Source organism: Thermobia domestica, chromosome 15, assembly GCF_964235325.1.
Source record: "Thermobia domestica chromosome 15, izTheDome1.hap1.1, whole genome shotgun sequence".
NCBI classification, from domain to species: Eukaryota; Metazoa; Arthropoda; class Insecta; order Zygentoma; family Lepismatidae; genus Thermobia; species Thermobia domestica.
This window is the reverse complement of record NC_137468.1, coordinates 158062459-158078928: the sequence shown is the minus strand read 5'-3', so window position 1 is coordinate 158078928 and position 16470 is coordinate 158062459. Positions and strand designations below refer to the sequence as shown.

The window sequence follows — 16470 nt, the reverse complement described above, 5'->3', positions numbered from 1 at the left end:
ACGAAACATCATGTGACGATGTGTAATTTTGAACATTGATACATGACTAAACACCATGTGACGATGAGTAATTTTGTTCCTTGATACATGATTAAACATCATGTGATAAGTAATCGGAGTCATTGACGTATGACAAGTAATTGTAGCTACAACCGTATGAATAAGTAACATGTGATTGATAATTATCCACGTTTGATTATGCATAAGGTGAACACGTGATGGGATGTTCACCAACACATGAATAAGCATTATATGAGACTGCCACAAGTAATTATGATTTCACATATTGTGAACATGTGATGGGAACGCTATGATAAGATATTATAAAAGAAACTGTTGATGTACTACGAAATAAGATAGATAGGGTATTGAACTTACATGATTAAAGAACCTTGTCACTAATTAAGATTGGCAGAGCGTTGAATACACAAGCGAGAGATTACCAATGATAAATAAAACTGAATTTAACATTATAGATGTTTTGAACTTTGAAAACTTGTTGTTTTCGAAATAATATTTGTTTTAATAGGTTGGTTTAAAATATCATGTGGTTTGAGTACAACATGAAACATATTGTTTACATGTTTTCCGTATATCATGTGCTTATGATTACGGGTTGTTTTTGAAATTATATTTAAAAAATATATTGATCATGAGATATGACGTTGGTGATAAAATGTTTCCTTATATACTGGGGTTTGAAGAGAAGTTGTTCATAGAGTCATCAACGCTGTAGACACGATTAAGAGTTAAGTAGAGAGGCAGATTTGAGATGGATTCTAATATTGAACCGGCAATGAAGAAGTTTAAGTCTTCAGACTATTTTTCTGAAATTTTTATAGACGCTCCGCAATCTCCAGAAATAATTATTGAGGAGGAGATTATTGATCTTAGGGATGAACCGGTTTTAATTCCAACATCGCCAGTGGGACCACCTTCATTATTGAGAGCATCAAATACTGGACCATTGTTTGGTACAACATTAAAAGTACCAGCAATGAAATGGACCTTAACGCTGGATGCTGAGGAAGAAGAAGAAGAAGCAAGACCACAACCATTGACATATGTGGAGAATGAGGAAGCAAGACCCACATCACCAGATTTATTTATTGAAGAGGAGGAAGAAGAAGGAAGACCACCAGAACAACAACCATTGATATATGTGAAGGAGGGAGAAGCAAGACCCCCATCACCAGATTTATTTATTGAAGAGGAGGAAGAAGCAAGGTTTCCATCATTATATGTGGATGCGGAGGAAGCAAGACCCCCATCACCAGATTTATTTATTGAAGATGAGGAAGAAGAAGGAAGACCACAACCATTGATATATGTGAAGGAGGGAGAAGCAAGACCCCCATCACCAGATTTATTTATTGAAGAGGAGGAAGAAGCAAGACCACCAATGTCATATGTAAAGGAGGGAGAAGAAGTAAGGCCCCCATCGTCAGACTTATTTACTGATGTGGAGGAAGAAGAAATTCTTCGTTTATTTGAGGAGTTGGACGAATGTAAACCTGATACACCAATTGCAAGTGTTACACCATCACCACAAAAGGAACCAATGGATTTATCAGTGCGACGAAAAGAAAAGTGTGAGTGCGGTTTTGATATTGTGGACAAAAACTGTATACATAAAAGTATTTTAAATTGGAAACCTGAAAATGTATTATTGTGTCAAGGCTGCAACTTTAATTATTACAATCAGCTTGGACATCATTGTTTGCTGGCTAACCAACTGTCATTAGAGGCGGAAGCATGGCTTATTATGTCAAGTGAAAATGTAAGAAACGACGTTTATATTAATTATTTGATTTCACATGCTAATATGTATGTTAATGAACAATTGTTTAACAAACAATATAATGAATTATTACAAAATCCGAAATATATTGAGGAATTACCCAATATACTATTGGAGAAAGACAGAAATGTAACATTTAAAGCATGATTTTTGTATACATATTTTGTTTTGTACTTATATTATTTCTTTGTATTATTATTATTTTGCTTGTATATATTTTTCTGTTAGTGAAATAAATATTTAACCAAAATTTTATTTTTGATTTTATTTTTCATTTAAAAACTTTTCATGATTAATAATAAAAATAGGTAATATACTATTATTGGGTATAAGAATTGGTATTTACAATGAGCTTTATTTTGAAGAAACTTATTTTTTAAATACACAAATTGTAAATTATAAAAAGTTATACGTTAATTAGAATTGCAATATGAAAACTGTAGAAACTTTTTCATATACATATGGTATAAAAGTTCGAAAAAAACAAGTTTAAAAAACAAAATGCAAAATGAAAATAAAAATACAAGTTTAAATACAAAATGCAAAAACGCAAACTAAAAAAAAAGTTTTCTTACATGCATGCATTATAAAATGCACAAGTAAATTTTATGACATGTGAATTTTGTCTTGCTATATGCACATGTTAAAGCTTTTGTTTTTTACTGGCATGAATTAATTTTTACAGAATAGTTTAAGTATAATGTAAAACGCATTCACACAAAAGAAAAATACATTTAAGGAAATAAAAAATGAAAACAAGTAATATACACTGATAAAATTTTATTAACAATAAAATATACACACAGATACATTTGTATTTTTAATAATGTTAACATTCTTTGATATATTGTTTAATACATTCAAAATTTATATTAGTATATGCACAATTACATATTGGACAGTTTTTTGCTAATTTATACACAATGTTTTTATTATTTACAAATTGATTAACAGAAGAGTTTCCATTACAACTTTTTAAAATGCGGATTATATAGTAAATCTTTTTGTAAAAATAATTTGGTAATTAATTCAATGTTGTCTTTGTTTAATAACATGTTATATAATGTACATGTAAATTCCCAATCATCAATTTCAGTATCAGAATGCACTGCTGCAAATTGTTCATATAAATCATCAAAAGTTTGTGCGCTTACCATTGTACGCCATGCATTATAACATAACATATTATAGTCCGAAGTAATACAATCGTGTTCTTCTATTTTGCTTCTGTTTTGAAAACATCCGTAAGATAAAAGTTCTCGATGTGGTTTCCAACGGGCAATACACATTAACACACAGTGTTCTTTTATAGAAAAAGAAGAACAATGATATTCACATTTGTCGTATTTATTTAGGAAAATACACCGGTGTTTACAATAACGATTTTTGAAACACATTTTTATCCTTCTCAAGATATGATTCTCTTAAATCAACAATATGATAATCATTAAATGTAATTTCTTGATATGTATAGTTAAATTTGTTTATAAGATTTGGATTAATGTTGGTATTTATATACTTTACATGAATTTTCAAATATTGTTTTAATATTTGATCATGTGTTGATTTTTTAATTAGGAAATTCCACACAACAGTATTTAATTCCTCATCGGTTTCAGTTAAACATTTATGTGCAGTTTTATTTTCACTACGATTTGCACAACCTTCACAAAGTAAAGGTTCAAAAAGTTTATAATTTTCTAGTAATTGTTTTACACAAATTTCACTTACGTTATTAGGAGTACAATTACACTTTACGTCGTTAAATATAAGATTATCATTAGAGAATCCGCAAGATTTCCATGCTCAATCTTCTGCGCAGGTTTGTGATTTTAAATCAGGTCATGGCTCATACTGATATAAAGCGGATTCTACCGTGATAAAATGTACAGTCAAAGGCCGTCTGTTTCAGCTGGTGCAAAACGAAAAAAGAAATACATCACTACATATAAAACCATTTTCAACTTCTTATAATAAAAAAAAAGGTGAAATTCAAACTAATCTTTTATTATCCAAAAGTAATACTGTAGACTCTAAGTATATTTCAATACGTGAAAAACAGTTTCAACTTGAAAAACAAAAGAAAATTATACTTGTTAATCCAAATGATCCTGAAATTCCTGAAGAAGATTATACATGTCGCATAATATTTCCAACACAGGAGCCAATACCCGAACAAGTGTATAGAAGAAGAAGTTTCAAAGAATTAAGTGAAATACCATTTGAAAAGAAAGTAACAAGTGAAAATACAATTTTTAATGATAATCTTATATTTAACGACGTAAAGTGTAATTGTACTCCTAATAACGTAAGTGAAATTTGTGTAAAACAATTACTAGAAAATTATAAACTTTTTGAACCTTTACTTTGTGAAGGTTGTGCAAATCGTAGTGAAAATAAAACTGCACATAAATGTTTAACTGAAACCGATGAGGAATTAAATACTGTTGTGTGGAATTTCCTAATTAAAAAATCAACACATGATCAAATATTAAAACAATATTTGAAAATTCATGTAAAGTATATAAATACCAACATTAATCCAAATCTTATAAACAAATTTAACTATACATATCAGGAAATTACATTTAATGATTTTCATATTGTTGATTTAAGAGAATCATATCTTGAAAAGGATAAAAATGTGTTTCAAAAATCGTTATTGTAAACACCGGTGTATTTTCCTAAATAAATACGACAAATGTGAATATCATTGTTCTTCTTTTTCTATAAAAGAACACTGTGTGTTAATGTGTATTGCCCGTTGGAAACCACATCGAGAACTTTTATCTTACGGATGTTTTCAAAACAGAAGCAAAATAGAAGAACACGATTGTATTACTTCGGACTATAATATGTTATGTTATAATGCATGGCGTACAATGGTAAGCGCACAAACTTTTGATGATTTATATGAACAATTTGCAGCAGTGCATTCTGATACTGAAATTGATGATTGGGAATTTACATGTACATTATATAACATGTTATTAAACAAAGACAACATTGAATTAATTACCAAATTATTTTTACAAAAAGATTTACTATATAATCCGCATTTTAAAAAGTTGTAATGGAAACTCTTCTGTTAATCAATTTGTAAATAATAAAAACATTGTGTATAAATTAGCAGAAAACTGTCCAATATGTAATTGTGCATATACTAATATAAATTTTGAATGTATTAAACAATATATCAAAGAATGTTAACATTATTAAAAATACAAATGTATATGTGTGTATATTTTATTGTTAATAAAATTTTATCAGTGTATATTACTTGTTTTCATTTTTTTATTTCCTTAAATGTATTTTTCTTTTGTGTGAATGCGTTTTACATTATACTTAAACTATTCTGTAAAAATTAATTCATGCCAGTAAAAAACAAAAGCTTTAACATGTGCATATAGCAAGACAAAATTCACATGTCATAAAATTTACTTGTGTATTTTATAATGCATGCATGTAAGAGAACTTTTTTTTAGTTTGCGTTTTTGCATTTTGTATTTAAACTTGTATTTTTATTTTCATTTTGCATTTTGTTTTTTAAACTTGTTTTTTTCGAACTTTTATACCATATGTATATGAAAAAGTTTCTACAGTTTTCATATTGCAATTCTAATTAACGTATAACTTTTTATAATTTACAATTTGTGTATTTAAAAAATAAGTTTCTTCAAAATAAAGCTCATTGTAAATACCAATTCTTATACCCAATAATAGTATATTACCTATTTTTATTATTAATCATGAAAAGTTTTTAAATGAAAAACAAAATCAAAAATAAAATTTTGGTTAAATATTTATTTCACTAACAGAAAAATATATACAAGCAAAATAATAATAATACAAAGAAATAATATAAGTACAAAACAAAATATGTATACAAAAATCATGCTTTAAATGTTACATTTCTGTCTTTCTCCAATAGTATATTGGGTAATTCCTCAATATATTTCGGATTTTGTAATAATTCATTATATTGTTTGTTAAACAATTGTTCATTAACATACATATTAGCATGTGAAATCAAATAATTAATATAAACGTCGTTTCTTACATTTTCACTTGACATAATAAGCCATGCTTCCGCCTCTAATGACAGTTGGTTAGCCAGCAAACAATGATGTCCAAGCTGATTGTAATAATTAAAGTTGCAGCCTTGACACAATAATACATTTTCAGGTTTCCAATTTAAAATACTTTTATGTATACAGTTTTTGTCCACAATATCAAAACCGCACTCACACTTTTCTTTTCGTCGCACTGATAAATCCATTGGTTCCTTTTGTGGTGATGGTGTAACACTTGCAATTGGTGTATCAGGTTTACATTCGTCCAACTCCTCAAATAAACGAAGAATTTCTTCTTCCTCCACATCAGTAAATAAGTCTGACGATGGGGGCCTTACTTCTTCTCCCTCCTTTACATATGACATTGGTGGTCTTGCTTCTTCCTCCTCTTCAATAAATAAATCTGGTGATGGGGGTCTTGCTTCTCCCTCCTTCACATATATCAATGGTTGTGGTCTTCCTTCTTCTTCCTCATCTTCAATAAATAAATCTGGTGATGGGGGTCTTGCTTCCTCCGCATCCACATATAATGATGGAAACCTTGCTTCTTCCTCCTCTTCAATAAATAAATCTGGTGATGGGGATCTTGCTTCTCCCTCCTTCATATATATCAATGGTTGTTGTTCTGGTGGTCTTCCTTCTTCTTCCTCCTCTTCAATAAATAAATCTGGTGATGTGGGTCTTGCTTCCTCATTCTCCACATATGTCAATGGTTGTGGTCTTGCTTCTTCTTCTTCTTCCTCAGCATCCAGCGTTAAGGTCCATTTCATTGCTGGTACTTTTAATGTTGTACCAAACAATGGTCTAGTATTTGATGCTCTCAATAATGAAGGTGATCCCACTGGTGATGTTGGAATTAAAACCGGTTCATCCCTAAGATCAATAATCTCCTCCTCAATAATTATTTCTGGAGATTGCGGAGCGTCTATAAAAATTTCAGAAAAATAGTCTGAAGACTTAAACTTCTTCATTGCCGGTTCAATATTAGAATCCATCTCAAATCTGCCTCTCTACTTAACTCTTAATCGTGTCTACAGCGTTGATGACTCTATGAACAACTTCTCTTCAAACCCCAGTATATAAGGAAACATTTTATCACCAACGTCATATCACATGATCAATATATTTTTTAAAATATAATTTCAAAAACAACCCGTAATCATAAGCACATGATATACGGAAAACATGTAAACAATATGTTATCATGTTGTACTCAAACTACTTAATATTTTGAACCAACCTATTAAAACAAATATTATTTCGAAAACAACAAGTTTTCAAAGTTCAAAACATCTATAATGTTAAATTCAGTTTTATTTATCATTGGTAATCTCTCGCTTGTGTATTCAACGCTCTGCCAATCTTAATTAGTGACAAGGTTCTTTAATCATGTAAGTTCAATACCCTATCTATCTTATTTCGTAGTACATCAACAGTTTCTTTTATAATATCTTATCATAGCGTTCCCATCACATGTTCACAATATGTGAAATCATAATTACTTGTGGCAGTCTCATATAATGCTTATTCATGTGTTGGTGAACATCCCATCACGTGTTCACCTTATGCATAATCAAACGTGGATAATTATCAATCACATGTTACTTATTCATACGGTTGTAGCTACAATTACTTGTCATACGTCAATGACTCCGATTACTTATCACATGATGTTTAATCATGTATCAAGGAACAAAATTACTCATCGTCACATGGTGTTTAGTCATGTATCAATGTTCAAAATTACACATCGTCACATGATGTTTCGTCGTTCAACAAGTTTATCTAATCGTACAAAGGTCAATTCATCCGGGTTTTCAAAGCGCGCTAAACCTCAGTTCATGTCTTAAGTTCTTCGGTAATGGATGTACAAAAACAAGACTCCGTCTTTAGTACTGTAATCAAATATGGCTAGACATACAAAATAATGCCAAATAAAATATTATGTTAATATATATATCATTATATTCAACAAGTTCAGCCATGTTTTCACGCAGACATATGTTAAGTATTGCCACTTAGTGGCCTTATTCAAAAAGCATTCAGTATAGTATTAAGTCGTCTGCAAACGGGTTCATAAAACAATATGTCTCTGCCCATTTTTTCCAATTCCCATTCTATATGCCTTTGCATTAACAGTACATATCTATGTAGCCTTATTCCAAAATTCTGAAATATCCTAAGACCCATTCTATACGTGTTTCCAATAACAGTACACATGTATGTAACCTTATTCCAATTCTAAAATGGAAGTGGCTGGATCCACACCCAAAGAGAGGAAAGAGACAAGAAACTATCAAGATGTGGATAGTATTTCGTATATGACGTCATTAGTAACTTAAGCCAATGAAATTTGTTGTATGATAGAGATAAGTTTCGGCATGGGTTGAGCGGAAAATTTATAATTGAACGCCATTGTTTATTGTTTGTATTGCGTGTGATTTTAATTTTCAGTTCTTTTTTCGAAAAATTATTTGTCGAGACTGAGTGAAGCATGTTGCAAACCACGCCGTATAGTTTATGTTCAGGTGTAGTTCTAATTTTCATAGTTATAACTTTTTCTAAACATTTCTTGAAATTATTTATGTAACTGAATCTACCAAGAAACGTGACTAGGGCTCTTAGAAACTTACTATTCTGTAGTGTGTAAAAGTTAATATGCATGTTTTAGGAAAGTAGTTACTTATTAACATGAATTGCCTGTTATTGTTTTAAGAATAAAATCGTTTAAGAATTAAACATTCGGCATATTTTTGGAACTGGGGGCCAGAATATTTTGCTTAAATTTTGTACTTTCTTGTTATCTTTCCTGTATTATTTTATGGTTTGGGTAGGTTAGTTTAGGTCAGATTAGAATAGAATATTTGGGGCATTACTCGAGCAGACGGTTCTACCAAATTTTCACACGTTTATTGCAGCCACGAACCAACTAAAAAGCACGAATGTTATCTAACCGAGTCTAACCTCAAACCCCGAGCAGAGCGAGGCTGTTTGTCCGTAGGGAGCAGGCGCGTCAGCGACGGGTAGGGTTCGTACTCTTAAACGAGGATAGTGGAGAAATACACAAAATTTCCGCAATAATTTTTACGTGGTGATTTTATCTGACTTCGTTACTTTCTTCCTATATTTTCTGTGTTTTTGATGGTTTAGGCTAGGCGAGAGTGGAAGACTTCGAATCAATCTGCTCCATGGTCTCTTGTTTCAAGATGGCTGACCCTCCTGATGTGGGAGCTCTCCAGTTCTCGAATCTCTTACGTGCTCTCTCATTCTTGTCCTGATATTCCTTTTGGTCATTCCTATGTAGTATTTTTCGCTAGTGCGAAGTCCTGCGTAATCCTTGCTGAAGACAACTGATTTACATAATATTTTTTGTAAACAGAAGACAAATTTTCACAACTAGTCCTTGATTTGAGTGAAAATTTGATACCAAATTATTTCCTCACCCTTTCTGAAACTCCCGCCAAAGAGGTAAAGAGACCCACTTATATTCCCTTTTACTCTTATTTTCCTGTCTTTTATGTAGTTCCAAAGCCGATTTCGTTATCTATTGAGAGTGTAATTACCGAATCCTTTTGCTTTGCCATATGAAATAATTGCTGTAAATAGTTTTCTGAATCCCTTTCATTTGTGGAGTATCTAAACGCCTGTAGAAAGAAATCATTCCAAACGTTCGCTTTAGTGAGGTAGGATTATTTCAATTCTTTGGGAAAAAAATCTGTTTCTTTCCTATAAAGAGATGTGCAGAACCGTGGAACACTTCGTGCCGACTTTTTCCTTCACAGGTTTTGAAGTGATATAGTAATGTACTCAGAAAGTATATTCAGGCTAGCATCACCTCTGCATTTGAGGACGGTTCCAGAGAGGATCGAAATGTGAGAATAATGAATTAAATATGAATAAAAGTTATGGGTACAAAGTAAGATGTTTAGTTTTAAACCATGTACCCAAGAGCACAGTTTAGTAACTATAGCTACTTTAAGTATTGTAATTTCAAAAGATTTCAGTGCCATGCCTAATTTTGGGAAGTAGGTAAATAATACGTCTTATTCATGGTCGAAAACAGTGAAAAAATTCAAACTCGAGACTACATTTTTCATAAATGTAGATAAGTTACGTGTGATTTGTAATATTACAAATATGTAGTGCTCATAACTATAAATCGTACTTTGCTTTCTTCCTGGTGTAGTAGCAGCACGCGTGTTTTAGGTATCGAGTCGTGGGAGAGCATCGATCGCACTGCAGTGGTTCCAGATGCTACTTTAAATTGTAGGTCTCGTCTATATAATCTAGCTGCTGATAAAAGGCATAAATACAAATTAAGTAACCAATCAATTTAGATTGTTTATATTCTCCCGGAAATAGAAACAACACAATAGTACTGTTAGAAAAAAAAGTACGAAATTAAGTGCTTATAGTTATAAAATTACTTTGAATTTTAATGTGGTCTTCCCCTTCATGGTGATGCATGGGAATGCGTTTTCTTTTTTCCTTTCTTTCTGTTCTTAACTAATGTTTTCTAAAAATATCTAGCTTCGTTGCAACCTAAATGAGTTTTATATTTTAGTTTAAATGTCTCTCTGTTATGTGAGTTAACTGGGCTATTTATAGCTAAGCTAAAAATTGATGTGGTAACAAAGAAGCAAAACATATATATTACAATACTATCCACACTACTACTTAGATTTGTGTTCAAAACTTTACTATACTGGTTTTTAATGTGTATCCTGACTAGAGATGCAAAAACGCCGGCTTTTTTGAATCGATGGTTTTTTTCACATAAAAAGCCGACTTTTTTGGAAAGAAAACGAGAATTTTGGAAATTTTGGCTTTTTTCATTTTCATGATTTTTCTATCTAAATAGCTTTCTTATAGTATATTCTATGCTTAGATAAGAATTCCATGACCTAAATGCCATATTTCACTCTAAAATTCACCATCAAGATGGATGGAGCACATGTTTTACGAATTAAAGCTAACATGAAGAATGTAGTATTTGAGGGCAATTTTAGAGGCTATTTAACTTTATTTTAACTTTTGAGTTATCGATATTTTTTCTTCTCGATATCATTTCAGTTTGTCGTCTGTTTCATTTCTAAGAGCTTAGTACTCTAGCTTCTAGCGCAGAAGTTAAACATACGTTTTTCTATATATCCGCCAAAGCGTACGTTTTTCAATATATCCGTCTAACCGTACTTCCACATTTCTGTTATACTGTAGCTCTGCAACGATTTATCAATAATTTTCCGGATACAACCTTGAATACTAATTTATACAAATAATCAGTAGCGGATTTAGAAACGTACTTTGGGACGGGTTTCTCTGATTGTTTCATTTTCTAAAATCTCCTAATTTTATTTGGGGGGAGCTTGAAGTTTATGAGTACAGGCATAACTAATACTGTATTTCGTTTCGTTTATATATTTAGCGATAATCTTCCGGATACAACCTTGAAGATCATTTTATACTGAGAATCAGTGGCGGATTTACAAAAGTATTTTGGGAGGGTTTTTTTCTTACTAATGTTTAGTTTTTCTAAACATTCGTAATTTTTATTTGACGGCAGCTTAAAGTTTATGAGTAAAGGCATAACTAATAGATATTTCGTTTGTTTTAGACATTCCGTAATTTTGGGGAACAGGCTTCAGTCCGAAAGACCGCCCCCCCCTAACCCTCGCAAAACCGTCACTGCTGGTAATTAGTAATAATAACGATTTAAAAACAATAAGAATTGAAGTCAGCCAACTCACAGTACACGCACTATTTCTACTTCATAGATGGAATGAAGAAAAGTTTTGTCAGAATGGTCAAATGCTGAGTTGAATTCCGAACTTCTCGATAGAAGCGCAAAAGCTCCAGTCAATCATGTTTGTTGTGCAGTTGTATTTATCTTAACTTAAATATATTCCGTAGGCCTTTTTTATGTGTGTGTTGGTAGGGTGGGGAGAGTTCCATAATGATATGAAGGGTGTGAGCCAAGAACATGGTAACTAACAAATTTTCAATTGCTGAGTTACGCAGCATCAGATAGGCAGCAACGCATACCGGTTCGTTTAATCCCTCATGTATAGACTTATGTGAAAAATCAGCTTTCCGACTTTCAAAATGGATTGTGCAGCAGAAAATTTCTAATTTCTTAAAATAGTAAAATTATGGGTTACCATGTTCTTATCTCACACCCTTCATGTTCAATCCCTCTTGTTAAGAATACAGAAAACTTGAGGACTGAATAAACCGTGATGGTGCTTATATAAAACTGTAGAATTTCAAGAATATACAAAACCAAAAGCTCTAGGTGTGCAGCCTTTAAGTGTATCATATAAATCTAAGTATTTTTCTTATGTTTTATTTTAATTTTATTTTGTTCCAAAAAGAGGGTATGGAATATTTTGAAGTAAAAATACTACATAGAATTTTGCTGCTTATTTGAGTATTTTTTTAAAAGAAGTATTTACTTTTAGGGTTGGCTGGTTTAAACCGAAAAAAAAAAGGTACGAAAAATGCGAATCGTGTGAACTTCATGGTGACGTTTCCATACATCAAACCATCTGCATTAGTTTTATTTCCTTTTCACCTTTTAATCAAGGTGTCCCATGTTCAATTCTCGGTCTAACCACAATCCTTCTTTCGTGCGTAAACAAAGTAGCGGTTCGGATGTCACTTTAAGCGAAAGTCTTCTTCTTGATAACCTCGGTATTACGTAAGGATGTTAAGCCTGAACATACGAAACGAAACTAAATTGTATATTTCTGCATGCCTGAATGCCTGTTGTTTTATAAAGAAGCCAAGGTTGCTTAAATATACTGATATAAATTGACAAAATGTATCGATTGCCTACGTAGCTTCCAACATTAGCTTGGATTGTACTTTCAATGATATGTACGCACTAAATTTGTAATTTAATACCTCAGTTTTAGCGTACTGATTATGATACGTTGACCTTTAAATTTTACATGCAAAGCAATAGCAGGATTTTTTCCGTTGTTGTTTTACATTTAGAGTAATGACGGGATTTTTCCCGATGGCTAGGGCGGGAGTTTCTCAATGTAAGAAATTTACTGACTGGACTTCTTTAAGCTTATGTGACCTCTTCCAGCATAACACCGTTGTTGCATAGTTACACCAAGGCGAAACAAACTTATTTCTGTCAATATGTAATATAAATACATAAAGCAAAATATCTAAACCCTAAAAAACCTGGTTTAAACCAAAAAAGCCTAGTTTAAACTCCCCCCAAAAAACGGGTTTTTGGCATTTTCAAAAAACAACCATGGCTCTTGCCAACCCTGCTTACTTTTGTATGTAGGAGGTTTAAAAAAATCTTATTATATACATTGGTTAATCCTTTGGAATTCATAATGTAAATATGTTGAGAAGTAAAAGTGTTTGAAATATCTTTTCGAAATTCATGGTTTATTTTCGAGGTTTTATATTATTATCGGCATCAACCACTAATTAAATGACTTTTTGTGTTGTAGAGAAGCGAAACAAAATCTGGTTTATCAATTTAAAGCAGAATTTTCAAAAAAGCCCAAAATTTCCCAAGCAAAAAAGCAAAGCAGAAAAAACCGAGTTTTTTTTTTTTCAAAAAAGCCGGTTTTTTTCCGAGCCCTTGCATCTCTACTCCTGACGCTATATCCTAGAAGTGTTATTGTGTTCCAGATGGAACATATTTCTGTGTAATGCATGTGAAGCGTACGGATTTCGAATGCAGTAACTTCTGTTTTTCTTCATCATAGCTCCCTGTGTTTTAATGCAATTTGGTTCTTTTTGTTCCCTGATGTAGGTCAACGCTAAGAATTGCGCCTTTATCGGGGACAGAACCTGGGTATGATTTGCACACGCTTCACAGAGAAAATGGAGCCAGTTGGATATCATTTTGTGGTGCTTGCGATCAGATTCTAGCATCCATTTTGATATCTTGCTGCGGTCTATTAATATCGTCGAACTTTTCCAAGCTGATTTCAAATTATGTGGGTACCTGAAGGATTAATATAGCATATTGGGTTTAGACAAGTACTTATCTAGTTTCCCCCTTCATGTAATGGAATTATATTTTATTTTCCAGTGATTTCTGTCTCTGCGCTCTGACTTTCATCTAGAAAAGATCCGTTAGGTTGAAACTTCTACAAAGTTTGAAACTCACATTAAACTTCTATAAAGTAACAATTTAAAAAAGAATCTGTACATGGTATTGTTTTATTTCAGAGTAGATAATTTTTGCATTTGTTACTAAGTAAAACTAATAATTAATGTTTTTTACAGGTGTAAGAAGAGAAACGTATTTACAAAAGAGCTAGCAAATCATCTTGTGTATGAATAACTGCTTCAAAGAGTCTTAATACATGGTACTTTATGAATATTAATTTTGAGTACTCAATGATTTTAGTGATAAAGGCTCTTCGGCTTCAAGAGCAGGCGATGTTCCCTCTTCCATTTAAAATTCATCTTTTTATGTGGATCATATCGAAATTCTCGGAGAATGAAAGCGTCTAGGATCCATAAAATGTATCTTGATTAATAAAAGGTGTTCCCTGACGTCATCTCAAATATATATTTTGTTTTACCTGATCGTTGTTGACTAACCTGTTTGTCAAAACACAAATTATTTTCTATTCTGTTGATCATTGAGTGTTAACTATTTGTTTGTTTACCTCTCCGTGAGTACGTTACTAATTTTTTCTTTCCACACTTTAACTTTTTCATATACCATTATTTTCTGAATAGATTGTGGATTGTTTTAACTGTTTGCAAACTGTTTTGTAGGCGAATCGTAGGGCAAAAATCGTCACGTTCTTAACGCGTTGTAAGGAGCAGAAAATGGAGAACGTTTCAGCTGTTGTTGGAAGAAGTGCTTTTGTACAAGTAAATGGGAAATTTAAAAAAAAAAAAAAAAAAAAAAAACTATATAATAAACTAAATTTTCAAACAAGACATAAAGATTATAATTTTAAATTAGTTAAGATATATGATGAACAGAGACCCGTTAAACTATTTTTTTTATAAGTATGTCGGTGTCAGGATTAGAAATTCTAAGTCGGGAAGTTTCCACCTGATCCTAGCATTTGCACTCGCAATAACTAGGCTATTTGGTCAAATAGAAATCAAAAGACTTCTTTTGACTACAAACTTTAACCTGGCAGAAGATATTGCAGTACCAGCTCTTCTTTTTGTAAGAGCTTCCTTAGAATAAGTAATAAAAAAATATTGCTCACTTGATGTCATCTATTTATCGTTTATTGCATTTTGTTTATGTGTAGGCAAATAACTATACAAATAGCTTCCGTTGTATGTGATTTTTAAAATAATAAAAAAAAAACTTTTAATTATTAGAGTATATTCTGAGTTTAGAACTAAGAAATCAGTCATAGTGAGAGTATACGTCTTGAAACGACGTAAATAGTTCTCTATGATGCAAAATATGTCAAACTTCATGTGGTTGGTTAAATGGAAAACCATGAATTTGGTAAATGTACTAGTTAAAAGTGTATTATTCTTAAAAAATGAAGTGCTTTTCCTGGCTAGTATTTGTGAACTCATCTTATTTCTTCATTTATTTATTTTTGTCCATATATTACGTTTTTATCTGGTTCTTCTAAGAATTTTGTTTGGAAGGAGTTTCAGACATCACAGTACTCTTGAGAAACCGATAAATCATGCTCACCGAGAAGATCTCTCTCAAAATTCCGTGTGTGTGTGTTAGAATAAGTTGAATTGTTGGAAATGTATGTATGATTTGCACACGCTTCACAGAGAAATGGAGCCAGTTGGATATCATTTTGTGGTGCTTGCGATCAGATTCTAGCATCCATTTTGATATCTTGCTGCGATCTATTAATATCGTCGAACTTTTCCAAGCTGATTTGGAAGTTTGTTAAACAATTCATCTATTTTTCTTGTTAGTTCATTGACTTATATGTAAATTAATATTACCATCAATGAATATGTATTTACATCTTTTGCATTGTAACACTATATGATGCATGTATAGAGTCTACAAAGGTCTGATCATGTATTGGAAAAAAAAAAATATAATAGTGTTTATCTTCAAGTAAATGGCAAACAGGTGTCTATAAATTTTCTCAGAATCTCAATGATCAGCCAAAAAGAAAGATAAAAGAGTAAGCATTTGATATTAAAGTTATCTAAGAGTATTATCAAAATTATTTTCCCATTTTGATACTGAAATGACTATTTTGTTCGAGATAAAGAAGGTAAAATTATAATTGTCTAATATTTCTTAGCCTGGGTGCACATCAGTAAAAAGTGTAGTGAAAATACAAAATCACCTAACTCGTCTTACATACATTCAGCTGAAATTATGTAATTGAAATACAGTAAATTGTAAATTAAAGTAAATTATTTGTATTGTTAGGTGAATAACAAGTAAATCTAATAGACTATGATAGAAGAACAATAGAAATAAATGTGGAGCTTTTAATAAATGCTTGCAGGAACATGGATTTAAAAGTAAATGCAGAGAAATCTAAATAACTGAAAATTCGCCGGGATCGTAATACTACAAATTATGGATACGTCAATATATCAAATAATACTGTAGACAAAGTGATACTTTTAAATATCTAGGATTGATATTAA

At 31.5% G+C, this 16470-nt stretch overlaps 1 long non-coding RNA gene across 1 annotated transcript; it reads left to right on the top strand.

Annotated features, from left to right (window-relative positions):
* Positions 1-8266: 8266 nt before the first annotated feature.
* On the top strand, positions 8267-14421 carry LOC145671937 (uncharacterized). The gene is made up of 2 exons (XR_014128588.1): positions 8267-8402; positions 14137-14421. It is a non-coding gene; the product is annotated as an uncharacterized LOC145671937 (long non-coding RNA).
* Positions 14422-16470: the final 2049 nt, after the last annotated feature.